Source organism: Ctenopharyngodon idella, chromosome 16 (genome assembly GCF_019924925.1).
Source record: "Ctenopharyngodon idella isolate HZGC_01 chromosome 16, HZGC01, whole genome shotgun sequence".
In the NCBI taxonomy this organism is placed as follows: domain Eukaryota; kingdom Metazoa; phylum Chordata; class Actinopteri; order Cypriniformes; family Xenocyprididae; genus Ctenopharyngodon; species Ctenopharyngodon idella.
In genome coordinates, this window is record NC_067235.1 from 16683905 (window position 1) to 16701006 (window position 17102).

General features: G+C 36.0%; 2 long non-coding RNA genes across 3 annotated transcripts in view; one reads left to right on the top strand and one right to left on the bottom strand.

The window, feature by feature from the left end:
* LOC127497049 (uncharacterized) overlaps positions 1 to 17102 on the top strand; it is a 65997-nt gene that overhangs the window by 8499 nt on the left and 40396 nt on the right. The gene's annotated exons all lie outside the window — the stretch shown is intronic.
* On the bottom strand, positions 1155 to 12288 carry LOC127497047 (uncharacterized). Its single transcript, XR_007925433.1, has 8 exons — positions 12129 to 12288; positions 7927 to 8081; positions 5685 to 5822; positions 5537 to 5561; positions 5010 to 5060; positions 3580 to 3676; positions 3142 to 3195; positions 1155 to 2228 (listed from the first exon to the last, which is right to left on the bottom strand). It is a non-coding gene; the product is annotated as an uncharacterized LOC127497047 (long non-coding RNA).

A 17102-nucleotide genomic window follows, 5' to 3' on the forward strand; every position in this document is an offset into this window, starting at 1 on the left:
CAAGACAATAGAAACAAGTGCTTAAAGTCAATTAAATGTTAATTCTGTTTTTTATCATTTTTGATGACCTAACTGAAGTCATCAGCAGCACTTAAAAATCAAGAACATTTACATACATTTTATTACACCTGTAATGTTCCCTTCTGTTTTCACATCTTCTGTTGGGAGGAGTGTGCCATACATAGATGAAAAGCATTTGTGACCACTGGCCAGTTGCATAAACTTAGTCATCTTAAGACTGTCTTGAAGGGGTGGATTCCTGAGCTTTCATTTCATTATATCACCTTTCACCTTTCATTATATCCTTTTCGAGGGGTTTTGACATTTTAATCAGAATCAAAACCCTGACTATTCTTTTAATATGTTCAGAGATTTTGAGCTGTGGAGCATAGCTGTGAGAACAGCGTTTGCTCTTTTCTGTCTTATCTGTATCTGTACGGACATGGTTATTCCGTTTGCCAGATTAGTCACATTTGAAAAATAAAATAAAATCTTCCTACATTATTTGTTTGATATGATTTGATTTTGTTTTGATTTATTGTTGTCACTGCACTCAAGTACAACAAAATTCAAATGCAACTCCTTGTGGTAAAAGTAACACACAGCAGCAAAAATACAAAACAATGAGGAAAAGGTAACACACAACAACAAACTATAGCGAGGTCCTGAGAGATGCGTGTTCCTAGGAATTTTAAAAGTACCCTTTGATGTTTAGAGGGGCAGGTTTCTACCTCTTGCTTCTAAAATCTATCACCAGCTCCTTTGTTTTTGAGGAGTTGAGTACCATATTGTTGTCAGAGCACCAGGCAGTGAGTTTTTGGCTTGAAGAGAAAATAGAAAGTGGCATGATTAAAGACAATGCTACACCCGGGAGTTATTACAGTTCATTCCTTCTTGCATAATTTCCTGTTCTGCGACAGCTGGGGTGACATGGGGTGATCATATACTGGCATGTGATTGGCTGCAGTACAACACCCGTGTGAAATTTGTGAGAATAGCTATGTCAGATGACGTAATGAGTTACAGACTTGACTCACTCACATCTTATATGGGCCATCATCAGTCAATGCGTCACAGTTCTGCTCTTTTCTTCTAAGTTGCTGAACTACTTTAAATTATCCCGAGGTGTAGAGAAATAAATCAGCTACTCATCATAATGTACTTATAATGTTTTATTGACAGAAATCCCCCCAACAAGCTTTTGCACCTAGACAGCAGGGATTTAAGTGCTTAAAAGGTAAATACAAAAGTCAATACAGAGTATAGCGATGCTGTGAAATTCAACAGTTAAACAAATATTATCATTGCATATCATGAAATGTATAATGCTTTGATACAAATCTGATCAAATCTAGCAGTGCCAGTTACATTTGCCACAAAGTGATAGTGGACACTGTATCAATATAAATCAATCAACAGTACAGGGAGGAAAGTACTTTATCAGCAGACAGCATGGCACATATAGGGACCATTATCATGTGACCCCCTCCCCCACACCCTTTTAATGTAGGTTTAATGAATGTGGATTTACTACATTATTATTATTATTATTGGTAACATGTATGTTAATAACTGAGGCCAGGTTTAAAGCAGTGGGATTTAACTAGTACTGCATTAGATATGTGTACTCACTGGCACAGCATTTCATTTCGCTTCCACAGCAGGAATTTACAAAATACTTGCCCAGGTCATGCAGTTACTCTTATGCTCACTATAGTGCCATGCAATCAGCTTTGTTCCTTTCCCACAAACTGACTGGACCATTAATAAGTATATTTACAATATGAATAATATTGTTACATGTATTAAGTTATACTATAATTTAAATATAATATTTTACAATATAATTGAGTTATTTATATATAGTTACTTGCATACACACGTATACAGTTACACATACTGAACATGTGTCTGATTGCATAACAGACACAAAATAAGTCATATGTAGTATTTATGTATAAATATATAGTTCTATAATATATAACTAAATAATATAATTTCAGCATGTTCATTTAGGTTCACTTCATTTAGGTTAGTCATGATCAGTTGAATTAAAAAGGCAAACTAAATTCTACAAGCTATAAAACCCTGACATGCTAAATATAATAGATAATAGAGCTAATGCTATATAACAGGACTGGTATGTGAAAAGTGAATGTGTGCATATTTAGAAATATAAATATGAATGACTTAAGATGAAGTGTCCAGGTGCAATGATGGAACTTCTCCTGTGGTTTAAAAAAAAAAGGAAAACATTTTAGAAGTACTGTAGTTGTCTGCAAAATATAATATGGTATATTTAAAAAAATAAGACCAAAGATAATAATCTGGGGCCGTATACACAAAACATATCTTACCACTAAGAGTTCTCCTAAATAGCAGTACAAGTTCTTAGAGTTTTCTCTTAAAACCTATTCAAAAAGCTGCTGAGACAAACTTTTACAAAGGAATAGAGAGAAGTCTTAAGCTAAGAGAAAGGGCGGGGTTGACCTCGTTGTTATGGATGATGTCAACAAGCTTACTAACTATCGGATTGGGAAAGGTCCACCAGCCGAACTCGAACTCGGGTCACACGAGCTGCCCACAAGTTTATCTGCGCCAACGATAGGATTATTTTCAACTTGACCGCAATGTCTTATTCTCCATTATTCAATACAATTTGCCTGTACATAAATGAACCTTTATGTTATGTCATCACAGATTAAAATCTATAAATCAAAATATTTATTGCATTCATGAAGAAAAGGTTCAGCACTAAAGGCTCTATCGCCTATTGCCTCAATTCTGTACAGTGTCTTTGGGTGGATTGCTGGGGCGGACTGGCAGCAACGGCCATTAGGATTGTTTGTGATTTGATCTTAGTGACTTATAAGTCCTCTTGACTACTCCTAACTTTTCACAGATTTAGGAGCTAGTTTTAGTGCTAAAATGCTTTGTGAAATACTCTTAGAGGAAAAATTTAGGAGTCCTAAATTTAGGACTGACACGCCCATTATTTTTTAAGAATTTCTCCTTGATCGGCAAGGTAGAAGCTACTTTTAGCCTTAAAATGTTTTGTGAAAACGGCCCCTGGACTATTCATACACATTATAAATGCAGTATATATAAAAAAAGAAAGAGAGAAAGAATGATACTCCATACCAGATTCAAACAGGGTCTTGAGCAGAACCTGTACCACAAAGAGCATATCTTGACCTATAAGCACAGAAGTGTTGGTTATACAATCATGGTTATACAAATATTAAAAGACAAATATTATACAAACCATGTGTTTAGATTGTTCATGCCAGTACTTAAAAACACTGTCTCCCGGTTTCACAGACAAAATAACATACTAAAATGTATGTTTGAGCTGTTTTAACTCAAAGTAACTTGTACTGACAGATCTTAAAATATGTCAGTGCCATTGTTTTGTCTCAAGATGCACACCATTAATGTTTTTTTTTTCTAGTGAACGCTTATAATAGCTACTTAAATGCCCTAACTGAACTAAGGCCTAATCCTGGCTTAGGCTAAGCCCTGTCTGTGAAACCGGGCCTGTATATTATTAAATCTTCAAACCTTTTTAGAGGACCTCACCTTTGTCTTTTTACATAAAGCACAATGCCAGATGCCAACACCAGCAGAATCACAAACACTGCAATCCCAACACGAATTCTCCAGTCACGAAAACCCACTGGAAAAACAAACAAACATAAAAACACAACAGTTGGTTGGTTAGTGTTCTAATGCCATGTCAATTTCCTTAGCTATTTTCTTGTAACAACTTGAGTATTTCAAGTAACAAGTTGAAATACTATAATGGAGCAATTTAAAAATATATATATAATGTTGTCAAAATTTGCTTTAGATAAAAACTCCCAACTAAATGAATTCAGGGTTCATTTTGTTAAAATTTCTTCTAAACTGTTTGGGGAGTATTATCATTTTCTAATAGAACTTAAACCAAAACAATTTCTTAAACTATGTTTAACAGATACTGGACACTGGCATGAAAAGCATAGCGGTGGATCAGATATTTGATATTAAGAACTTGTGTGTGTGATTCTGGAATGTCCTATTAGGCATTGTCTATATATGATCTGGGGGGTCAGGGGGGTAGTAGTAAAACAATACAAACGCAAACGGGGGAAACATTTTGAGTCGACCCTTACTTGCCTCACAGTACTTTGGTCTACTGCCTGCTTTCCTCCTTTATCTCACATACACACAAGTCCGGTGAGAGAGAGCTAGTGTTGCCAAGGTCACGGTTTTCTGGCACAATTAGGCTATTTTAAAAATGAAGTCACAGGAAAAATTACAGAGCCGCTGATTGTGGGGTTTTTTGAGATACTTTTATAATGTATATCATGGCTGCCAAAAAGTTTATCTGTAGAAAAAGAAAATGAAAAAGGATGCTTTTACTAATGTGTATTATCCTCATGCTGTTCCAGACTTGTATGACTTTCATTCTTCAGTAGAACATAAAAGAAGATATTTTGAGGAACATTAGGGTGCAAACTATGTTAGATCTTACTGACTTTACTCTGCCCACAAGTGACAGTCCACTCCCATGAATCACTGTAAGCTATGTAATTATGTCAGTATGTCTAAGCTCTTAAACTACTTACATTTTGGATATTTACCCATAATCTTCAAATATATTTATACGTAGTCAATTATATATTGTACCATCATTTTTTCGATTTGATTCAATTCTATCATTTGCAATGGTTTGTTTGGTTCATGAACCTTTACAAAAAAATCCCTATGACCAAAATGAATAGGAAAAATATTTCCAGTCACTGAAAAGCAGATGTCACTGTTGCATTCCATTATGCTCAAGGATGGTTTTTGCTTGTGTTATGCTCAAATTGTTGCACATTTGCTATGCTAAAGAACAAAAAAATGACAACATGCATGTGCATTCTGGTTTCTGAAACAGGATACTAGCTTGTTGGTCTAAAAACTTTATCATCTTGATACAGATTGATACAGGTTAGTGCTATAACATAAGCAGTTGACCTTACCTTCAAAATGGGTAGTAAGTGGTGTAGAAAGGAAATTTGTGGTGGTGTCACCTGCAATACAATATTTCACTCAGTGCACATACTAGGGCAATACAAGATCTCGAGTTTTCTTTTCTTAATCACCTGATATTACTTTGCGCTAAACTGGGTGTACAGAAGACTAAACACCTGCTTCTCCATTTATAGGTAAAAAAAAGTCTGTAGCATAAAACAGGCAAAATCTCTAATCTAATCTCAGAATCACACTGAAGGTCATTTTATTTGTTATGAGAAACAGAGAAAGATCAAATCTTTCAATTACTAATTGCACGTTCGCAAAATCTGCCCACAAGAGATGCAATGCTGTTGCTAATTTATCTTGTTAGCACCTGCTCTACTGTTTGAACTACGGGAATACTTGTATGCTTGTATTGCAGACAGTAAATTAAAGCGGTGTAAGAAGTATCCTATTGTCAAGATAAACAGGTATGTTTATAAAGATTATGTAGTCAGTCAAATTAGTATATAGTAGTAAATAAATTACTTACAAGAGCACTGCATAGTTTCCTTGATCTGCAAAATAAATAAAAAGTCCATAATGAATAAAGCACAATATCAGTTCAGTTATGCTATTAAATTAATTTAATGGCCTAGTAGTACATAAAAATGAAAACACAAAAACAATATTACACTTACATTGCCACTGGGGCAGATGAGCAGGCATTGAAACTTTTCAGGGCAGGTCTGTAAGAGGACCGTGTTCACTGTTGCCCTAACAATCGGGGTCACGAATTCTACATTTCCATCAACTTCAGAAAATCCTATCACTTTTCTCTGATCGGGATATGGAGAGAGAAAGAATAATGAAGGATGGTGGGATGGCAGAGTTAAGAATAAACATATTTATACATTTTCACTGAAGCTATGTGCAATGTATTGTTTATAACATGCTGATGTTTCATCTTTAGGTTTTAGCTAATAACCCTAGTCAGACAAACAGTTGGGGACAGGAATTTAATGTGACAAGAATAAGTTTGCAAACCATTTGAAAACATCTGATTTTCTGTTTGATTACTCATGAAATGTAGTCTGATCTTAATTTAACTTACAATTATAGACATACCCAATCTGACACAGAAACAACTATACTTTGTGATTTGAGTCATTGTTTTGTTCATTGTCTTCGGTAATGGCGGACGAACACACACAGTATAAAGTACCCTACCCATGTGAACTGCAAGCCCAGCACTGACAATATATCCAAAATAATATGCAGAGAAACAATTTGTAATATTAACTCATCTCATTTTATTTATTTGTGAAATAAAAAATAACCAGTCAGGACAGATCATGAAACAAATGTGCTTAGAACTATTTTATATTTAAAAATCTGTCCATTTAAATCTAAAAGGTTACTGAGGGAGGGACTTATTTGAAAAGTGAACAACAAATTAACACATTACACAGAGAAAGTATCAGATCTATAATTTTGCATTTACATTCCAATACTTAATGCACAGATCATTTGACATACACTATCAGATTGTTTGGTTCCGTCCATTGCTATGGTTATCACGGTCTATCGGATTCAATCGCGCATTTAAATACGGTTGTCAATCCAGAAACAAGTTAACAGCAGCATGAAAAACATTATATACAGAAAGCAAGCAAATATAGTCGCAATTATAATCACAGAAGATCAGACCTGGCGTCAAGGGGAGATGATGATCTCAAGTCCCGCTGCGATGATCTGAACAGCAGGTATTGTCACATTATGAAATGATTTAAATAAATCTCGCCAAAATATTTCTCTGAAGCTTAAAAACTGTTGTCCTGTAAAATAAGTGATTGCAAAGTGTCCAGGCCCTGAGGCATCAAAGCAGCCACCATGCTTCACAATTGGTGTTGGTGTGCAATGTCCTTTTTCCTTTTTAACAAAGTATTTTCTATTTTTGCCAAAAATTGCAGCTTTTGTCTCAACTGTCCACAGAACATTTCCCAGAAGCACCTGAGCAATCACAATTCCAATCTTGTCTCCTTAATTGACTCCCGATTATCTTGTGGAGGAGTCCTAAACAGATGTTCACTTACTAATGATGTAACGGTACATGTATTCATCCCGAACCATCACGATACGGTGCATAAAGACACAGGACGAATATAGCCGGTCACATGCGATCTACACTCTGGCATGCGTGGTAATGCAACGCTGTTTGCTACCAGTAAAAAGTGCAGAAGAAGAAGAGACAGTCGAACAATGTGTTTACATATAATCTCTCAACCAGTGTTTCAACTGTGGAAAGATATCAATAAAACAGCTTGAGAATAATTTCTCATGTAGCATTACATAGAAATTGGGGTACACTTATTTGATTGTTGATTATTATTTCTAAAAATAAATAGCAACTGAATTTAATAATGGGCTCCGTTGTTAATTGTAACCTATTATATTATAGTAATGTGTAAGAAGGGGGTCCCTATATAGTTTACAGCAAGATAGATTTTTTCTTTAAAGAAACTGTAATTATAATAGAATTTATTTAAAAACAGACAAACATTTGTTCAAAAAAGATAAAATAAATAAAAATAAAGTTTAATAATAAACAAAAAGGCAATTTATGTCCCCCCTGCTGTACCGAACCCATACCGAACTGTGACTTCAAAACCGAGGTATGTGCCGAACAGTCATTTTTGTGTACTATTACACCCCTATCACTTACTTTGGCCCAGTTGGCCTTGTCAATGATCAATAAATGTCTTCAATAAAATGCTCAACTGTATGTTATTAGTGAAGTCAGATTGTGTTCGTCTTTAATTGTGACTTGGATGAAGATCAGACCACATTTTATGATTAGTCAATGCAGAAATCCAGATATTTTCAAAGGGTTTGACACACTTATTCTTACCACTGTATGTTTTCTTAAGACAAAGTATTTACATCAACAAGCCATTGGGTCTCGCAGTCATGTACGTCCTCCTTAACTTCATACGAAATGTTAAAGAAGAACTGTCCATCATTAAGTCTCTCCCCTGTGCATTGCAGGACATCAGATGCTCGTGATGGCAGAATGATACACAAAAGCACGGCCACAACTGAAAGAGAACATGCACAAAACAATCAGGTTCATTTGAACGGTTACAAAAATTAACATACAGAAGCCTGTATCAAACTTTTTTTGAGGCCAATGACCCCAAATGTCATGATCCCCCTGAGGAGCCCACTTTCTAAAATTTTAGAGATAACTGCATATTTTAAGATCATTTATATCGTGTGAGAAAAAAAAATGAACTCACATTTATACTGTCATTGTAGTATTTAATATTTTAATAATTTATTCAAGCACTATCTGGAAAATATCATTAAAATATTGGGTCCCTGGACCAGTTTGAAAACTCCTGGTCTAAAGAGTACAATTTCTTAATTTTGACATGTACAGGGCAAACACACAACCACATTCATGTATTATCAGCAGATGACAATAGATAAATTACAGCTCAAGTGTTTATACCACCATAAGCATAAGGTCTTTCATAAAACACTTAGCTATAGTTGACTGAGCTTTGTCAACAGCACCTTTCTGCTAATTATATGTAAACATCCTTTAATTTGTTTAACAAATATGAGATAAGGTTTAAACGTACTGTATCTATTCTAGCCATGTTTAATATTTAATCTTCACTCAAACCTCATGCTGAGTAATACTTCGCTTTCCATATTTAAACAAACCAACGTGATTCAATTTGCAGCATGTTTGTTCCTCTGCTGCAGCATCAGAATTTCAGCAACTGCTGGGAATCAATTCAGTTGTACTTTGATAAAAAGAAGAAGAATAAAAGAAAGTATTGTTATATTCTGAAGTAATTCATTTCAAAATCCATTCTAACAGATTTCCACCCTGTATATTCTGATATATAAAGTATATATAAAGTAGTTAAAGTGAAGTAAAACATTTCTGTTTCCTCCTGATTGTGCCAATGAGGTATAGCCTATAGATAAAATGGTTAGGTTAAAGAAACTGCAGTAAATAATGGTTAAATTTAGATGAATAACTGTTGTGTACATACTGTGTGTACACAAGCATAGACAGTTTTCAATGAAGCCTGTAGGCCACAGAATCCACAAGGACATTATTAATCATGGAACAGATATTTTTATAGGAAAACCAGATTTGTATGCTGATGCATTATCTTTGAATGATTTCCTAAGGATGTGGAAGGAAGAAACAATTGGCTTTTAATCAGACACACACACACAAAAAAACTGAGTTCTGTTACTTGCTGTGTAAACCACAGAGGCAGTATAAATGTATTTACACAGACGTTACTAGGGGTGTAACACTACACGCGTCACTACCGATTTGATACACGATACCACCTCTTCTCATCTCACAATTCAATACTTTCACAATATTTTAAAGCCTAATAGAATTAAAATGGTAGTTTTTTAATTATTACATCTAAGACATTTGATAAAAAGTTAACAAAAAGTACTGTTCATTAAAATGCTAAACTTGGTAATACATCATAAATGGACTTGAACAGCCTCCTTCATGCACAGGGCAATGGTGACACCAGAACAGAATCATTCCTGATCCTGCTTAGTTAATACAGAATTATCCTCAATGTCTAAACTTTCATTTCGTGTGAACTAAACATGATACATATTGTTGCATTTTTGTATTGCTATATTGACACTTAAATATAGCAATACAAATGCTATATGGCCACTTAAATTCTAAAGTTTAGTTTTAGAAGAAGATGTTATCACGGATCAACTGTGAAGAGATTATATGCTTTCCTCATAACTTTCCCTGTCCTGCATTCCTTTATCTGGTGTCTTTCACGGTCTAAAGCTAATTACTAACAAACCTCACTAAACCCCAGCCTACACCCACTCAAGACTCGTGACTGCAAACCAAAGCCGAAGCACCTTGTATGATGCAACACGTCCATATTAGGACTTCTACAGCCATCATGCAGAGAGAAAGGAAACATAACCTTTTTTTTAAAAAATCAATACCTCACATGACCAACATCTGATGCAATACAACAGGGGAATTTTTTTAAATGGATGTATAATTGTTTATTCTGCTTTAGGGCTGGGCGATATAGCTGAAAACTGTATCACGATATCAGTGTTTCATATCGGTCGATATCGATAATTATTGATATTTTTTCTGACCCATTTATAATAAGGACCAGGAGAAAAATATATTACATTTAAACATTTTTATTTTAAACTTAACCTTCCTCTGATCATAATCCCCTCAGTTATTAAGACAGAAATGTCAACAACCATGGAAAACTCAAATAATTAAAATGTTGTGCGGTGTTGCAGCTACAGATGTTGTTGGTTGAATACGGCTGTGCTCCAAAGGGTGAGCGCGGCTAAGGTGGTACATCAAGTTCGTGGTATTACCAGTCTTGCATAATTTGCAGACGATATTGGTCTGACTACGGTCAGACTTATAATATCCAAAAAACTGCCATATTGGCGAGCTGACTTTTCCTCTTTTATTTACAATTTCCTCGCTCGCTGCGGCACTCATTTTCTGCTTATTAGTTGCCGGTTACTGAAGAGGAATCCAGCAGACCAGCACGAGACAACGATATGGCGCAACCAAACTTGATACTGTTACATGATTGGCTGTTAGCGTGTCACTCCCTACGTTGCTAGGTTACCAGAGAGCGAGTGCCTTTGTTAATGCAACCATTTTTTTATTGATATCGATCACGTGTCTATCGCGATACATATCGTTATCGTTTTATCGCCCAGCCCTATTCTGCTTGCACACCACTAGTACAGGAGAAATAATGGCATAATTTTTAAGGTAGACATCTATGCTATAAACTTAATATAGTGGGGAACCTTCATTCTGTAAAAAAAGGAAATCAATAAAGGCACATTTGCAAAGGAAGCAGAACATGAGTAAGACGTGTTATCCACTGTCATATTTACGCACTACCACTCAGTTACAGCAACAAATAAAGACCTGGAAAAACACTCACTTGTTGAGCAGCTTCAGATTGTCACACAATAGTAAATAAGATAATCTGGTTATAATGACTACTGAAATATTAATATCTCGAGAATTTAGAAAGCCTCACTACTGTAGTAAGACGACCCTTTTTGAGCAGGTCTTTGAGAATATGGCAAACAAATATATTTTCCGAAAACAGTATATAGCTATGATTTATAAAATCTCAGAAACCACATTAACCTATAACGCGTCAACACCTCAAACTATTATTGCCAATCACGTCAAGACAAAAATATCACCCCATGTTTTTTTTTTTTTTTTTTTTGTCAACAGGAAATGACATAATGTTCTTCTTGTCCACAAAGAAGAAACTAGTTAGTTGTTTGACTTCCACATGCAATGAAAATCTTATTAATCTAGCATTATTAAGAAAAACATAAAATAACAGAAAAATCTTGCTTTATTCAATCAGAGTAAGTTGTTTGTGTCAGGACAGGCCAATAACTGTCAGGAAAGGCAAATAACGGTCTATTTAGCTTAATCAAATTCAGCTGTGATCTCTCGAGTTTATTAGTCTTTGGTGTGTCTGCAAGGCTACATAAATTAGTAATGCACATTATCCTTTCACCGGGGACTACACTGATAGCTTCGTGTGTTTATCAGTTGGTCCAGGCAGGTGTAGGCGCAGTTGCAGACGGGGGCTTTCCCTACGGGGGTTTTCCTATATTTCAACGCCGCACGGTAGGCTATGCTATAGCTTTTAAGACCGAATCAAATAAATCGAACACAATACAAAACAACGCAACTTTCTTCAAAAGTGAAAATTTCTCGTGATATGTGGTGATGTCTAATGATTAACATAAAATCAAATGAGCAACAGTAGGTTTAAAAAAGGAAGCGTTTGTTTGTATGAATTAGTGAAGCCAAAACAATGAAACTAGTGGACTGTTTCCACCTCGGAGTATAAAAAATAGTATATATAAAAGACGTTTTAAAACCCACATACAGTTTAAAAATCGCACTACCCACTGTTTTAAAACCGCAGGTCAAACCATTCTGCATATGTTATTTTTGTGGCTCCAGCTGAACTGCAGATGGAAATTGGTACATAGAAATGTAAAGAAATGTAAAACAAATTAGTAGTAATGAAACAACTTACCGAGAAAAGCGACGCTTCTTGACATATTGACGAAAGAACGGCGAATGATATTTCTACTTTGTGACTTCCTGATTTGATAGCATTGGACACGCAAGCAAGCATTTTTTTTTACGTCATAGTATCTGATGCGCCCTCTTTTGGGTGTCTCCATGTATTGTATTATTAATTATTAATATATGAAGTTTTTTCCCATCAAGTTTACACAGATGTCCTAGCAGATAACCACAAAAACATGTCCCACAAAATGCTTCATATTTGAAACCTAACAAACTACATATACTGTTTAACATCAATTTGACACAGGAAAGATCCTTTAACCAAAATAAATAAATAAATAAATAACCTGGAGCTGTTGTATAGTGCTTACTCGTGCTGGATTTTTTTTATGGGCTTTTTAGAGAAATTGTCACTGCCCTGAGAGCCCAATAACATTCAACAATCAACATATTATTAATAACTTGAAAAAATGTATTATGTTATATATATGTTATTTGGTGTGTTTTATTGTTATTGATATTTGTTTGGGTGCATGAATTTCTAATTTGACAGTTGCCTTCATGATATCACATATGTCCTGAATCATGTCACATAAAATATTTATATATATATATATATATATACACAGGTGCTGGTCATATAATTAGAATATCATCAAAAAGTTGATTTATTTCACTAATTCCATTCAAAAAGTGAAACTTGTATATTATATTCATTCATTACACACAGACTGATATATTTCAAATGTTTATTTCTTTTAATTTTGATGATTATAACTGACAACTAAGGAAAATCCGAAATTCAGTATCTCAGAAAATTAGAATATTACTTAAGACCAATACAAAGAAAGGATTTTTAGAAATCTTGGCCAACTGAAAAGTATGAACATGAAAAGTATGAGCATGTACAGCACTCAATACTTAGTTGGGGCTCCTTTTGCCTGAATTACTGCAGCAATGCGGCGTGGCATGGAGTCGATCAGTCTGTGGCACTGCTCAGGTGTTATAAGAGCCCAGGTTGCTCTGATAGTGGCCTTCAGCTCTTCTGCATTGTTGGGTCTGGCATATCGCATCTTCCTCTTCACAATACCCCATAGATTTTCTATGGGGTTAAGGTCAGGCGAGTTTGCTGGCCAATTAAGAACAGGGATATCATGGTCCTTAAACCAGGTACTGGTAGCTTTGGCACTGTGTGCAGGTGCCAAGTCCTGTTGGAAAATGAAATCTGCATCTCCATAAAGTTGGTCAGCAGCAGGAAACATGAAGTGCTCTAAAACTTCCTGGTATACGGCTGCGTTGACCTTGGACCTCAGAAAACACAGTGGACCAACACCAGCAGATGACATGGCACCCCAAACCATCACTGACTGTGGAAACTTTACACTGGACCTCAAACAATGTGGATTGTGTGCCTCTCCTCTCTTCCTCCAGACTCTGGGACCCTGATTTCCAAAGGAAATGCAAAATTTACTTTCATCAGAGAACATAACTTTGGACCACTCAGCAGCAGTCCAGTCCTTTTTGTCTTTAGCCCAGGCGAGACGCTTCTGACGCTGTCTGTTGTTCAAGAGTGGCTTGACACAAGGAATGCGACAGCTGAAACCCATGTCTTGCATACGTCTGTGCGTAGTGGTTCTTGAAGCACTGACTCCAGCTGCAGTCCACTCTTTGTGAATCTCCCCCACATTTTTGAATGGGTTTTGTTTCACAATCCTCTCCAGGGTGCGGTTATCCCTATTGCTTGTACACTTTTTTTCTACCACATCTTTTCCTTCCCTTCGCCTCTCTATTAATGTGCTTGGACACAGAGCTCTGTGAACAGCCAGCCTCTTTTGCAATGACCTTTTGTGTCTTGCCCTCCTTGTGCAATGTGTCAGTGGTCGTCTTTTGGACAACTGTCAAGTCAGCAGTCTTCCCCATGATTGTGTAGCCTACAGAACTAGACTGAGAGACCATTTAAAGGCCTTTGCAGGTGTTTTGAGTTAATGAGCTGATTAGAGTGTGGCACCAGGTGTCTTCAATATTGAACCTTTTCACAATATTCTAATTTTCTGAGATACTGAATTTGGGATTTTTCTTAGTTGTCAGTTATAATCATCAAAATTAAAGGAAATAAACATTTGAAATATATCAGTCTGTGTGTAATGAATGAATATAATATACAAGTTTCACTTTTTGAATGGAATTAGTGAAATAAATCAACTTTTTAATGATATTCTAATTATATGACCAGCACCTGTATATAAAACTCAGGGTGCCAGAATCCAGACTGCAACCTTTTTTTTCTGCCAGTGAACAGTACTCACTCTTTTAGAGTGCCACCACCATGTTGCCCAATTCTTCAAGTAGGGCTCTGTCCCAGATGGCACACATCATATGCCTTGATGGTCTTGTGGACTTACAATGCCTGCCGCGCGGGTATGTCCATTAAGTCCACAAGACCGTAGAGTGTCCCATTTGTCATTTTAGGTTTCAGAACCCCCCCCATGCGGTCGATGCGCCCTTGATGCACACTTTTTCTGAGCCCGCACTGGTGCGAGCTCCGCAGAAGACTTCTACCTGACAGTCAAAGTGACATTACATCACGAAAGTGCAGACTCGTAGGAAGACCGCAAGTGTTTAGGGTGCCACTTGGGACAGGGCCCAAGTATGTACTCCAAAAGTAGGCAGAACCTCAAAAATGTGGTGGGGTCTCCACGAGCAATGCTGGCTAAAAACTAAAAAGGTCCCATTGTCCGGTGAGGTCCAGTTGGGGAGTTACGGAACAGCCCAGCTTGGCGATCTCATATCGGATATATCTTATTAACTGCTTATCTCCTGAACTGCAACTTTCTTTACCACGCTATTCAGCGCAAATCCCGCCATGCAGTCAATTTCACTGGTTAAGGTTAGGGTCAGGTGTAGGGTAGGTTTAGGGGTTAGCATTTGCTGTAGCATAGCATTGTGTAGGATATAAGCAATTGACCAATGACATCTTTAGAATCGGCTGTGGGGCGGAGTTTGCGCTGAGCTGGATTGGGGGAAAAATATCTTGCATGCATGTCAGTTGCCTATCTGCCAATGGGAGGAAGCCACACCCTATTTTGGAGCTCCCACCCCGTTTTGGAATTCCCACCCCCATTTGAAGATCTACAGGCTGCAGTTAGACCTTTCTCCAACTGACAGGAGCTGCCATTTCTGTTGCATAAACATAAACCCAATGCCAGCATTTCACCAGATTTGTAGCATAAGTCATTTATAAACTCCTGCCGCACGAACAAGAATGCATCGACATGTTTCTAAATATGCAAATTATTGTTAATCGCAATTTCAAAATGAAAGTTGGGAAATCAAATGGTTTTACATTATTCATTTCAGGGTTCAACCTTTTAGAGTGAAATTCAAGCATTTTTCAAGGACTTTCAAGTACTTCAGACTTTTCCCCAGCACTTCAAAGCTCTAAATATTATCCCATTTGAATGTTATTTTTAATGTGACGACCAAAATATTATTTGTTCATCCTTCAAAGATTGCCCCTATTTATATAACTAAAAGTTTCAAGATGTAGGAAAACTAACACTTGGTGGCAAACAAACACTTTTATTTAAAAATAAAAAAGGACATTAAATTGTATATCAGTAAACAGACATTTTAAAAAGAAATGTTTGATTCCAAAACACAACATGCTTTTCAGTACAGAATATTTATATAGACTTTTCTTAAACAGAAAAAATACAAGCAAATTCTCCTTTTGAATTACATAAGAGGAAAATCTTACTGGCCTCATTCTAGCCAAGTCTTCAGGCAAACTCACCACCAAATATGTAATAAAACAAATTATCCACTTACTGCCTTCCTTGGTAAAAAAAAAAAAAAAAAAAATCTGTTATGGTTGTAGACGGGAATATATGGTTTATTCATATAAGGTTTATTTCCTGAATGAAGGCCATTCTCTCCTAGGGCATTGTGTGTTAGTCACCATATCACTGTGGTTTATTTTCAAGGCTTATTTTTAAATAGATTTTTCAGAATTTAAATACGCTTTGCTCTCTGAGTTTATATTACTGCCTCAGACAGACAGTAGTTAGACATACATTTGAAAATGTTAGGCCTATGTTTCATTCCAAAACACAAGTTTTCAACAGGGCTAGGGGAGTCCAGAATTGTTATCTAGACTTTACTTTTCTTAAACAGAAAAACACAAGCAAATTCTCCTATTTGCTATGATAAATTTCATAACAGGGAAATAAAAATCTTACTGGCCTCATTCTAGACAATTCTTCAGGCAAACTCACCAGCAAATTTTTGATAAAACAAATTATTACAGTCTTCTTACTAGGTAATATGGTTTCATGTTTTCTTGTCTTTTATTTTGAAATTCTCATAATCATGTTTCCTGTTTATCATGTGCTTCCCTTGTCTACTGTGGCATGTTCTGATTGGTTCTGTTGTTTCATGTGTCATGCTCTGATTGGTTCTTGTTTCATTAGTTTTGTTTGTTCATTGGTTGTGATAGTCATGTGATAGTCTCCCCTGTATCATGTTTGCCTTGTCTAGTTGTCCTATATTGAAGTAGGTAGCATGCCATTCCATGGTTCCATCCATGTGCCAGGTCTGTTCATAGTCAAGTTTTGTTCATTTATTTCATGTTTTGGATTCTGTTTATACTATGTATCATGTTTTTGGATATTTGGACACTGTAAATAAACTGCACTTGGGTTTTCTTCACTATTGTCTTCATCTGCTTCTAGGTCAGCACTGTTACAGTAACAATAGCAGAACCATTTTTTATGCTAAATAGAAACATTTTTATAAGGTTCCATAAATATCCATGTTTAGAAAGAGCTTTATACTGTACATCCAGTTGGTTGTTATAGTAAAATAAACTTATTGCACGTTACTTGCCAGAAGTAAATACAGTTCAAGAAGCTTTGAGTCTAGAAACAAGTTCATACAAGAGACATTTGAGGGATAATGTACAGTTGAATCACTTATTACA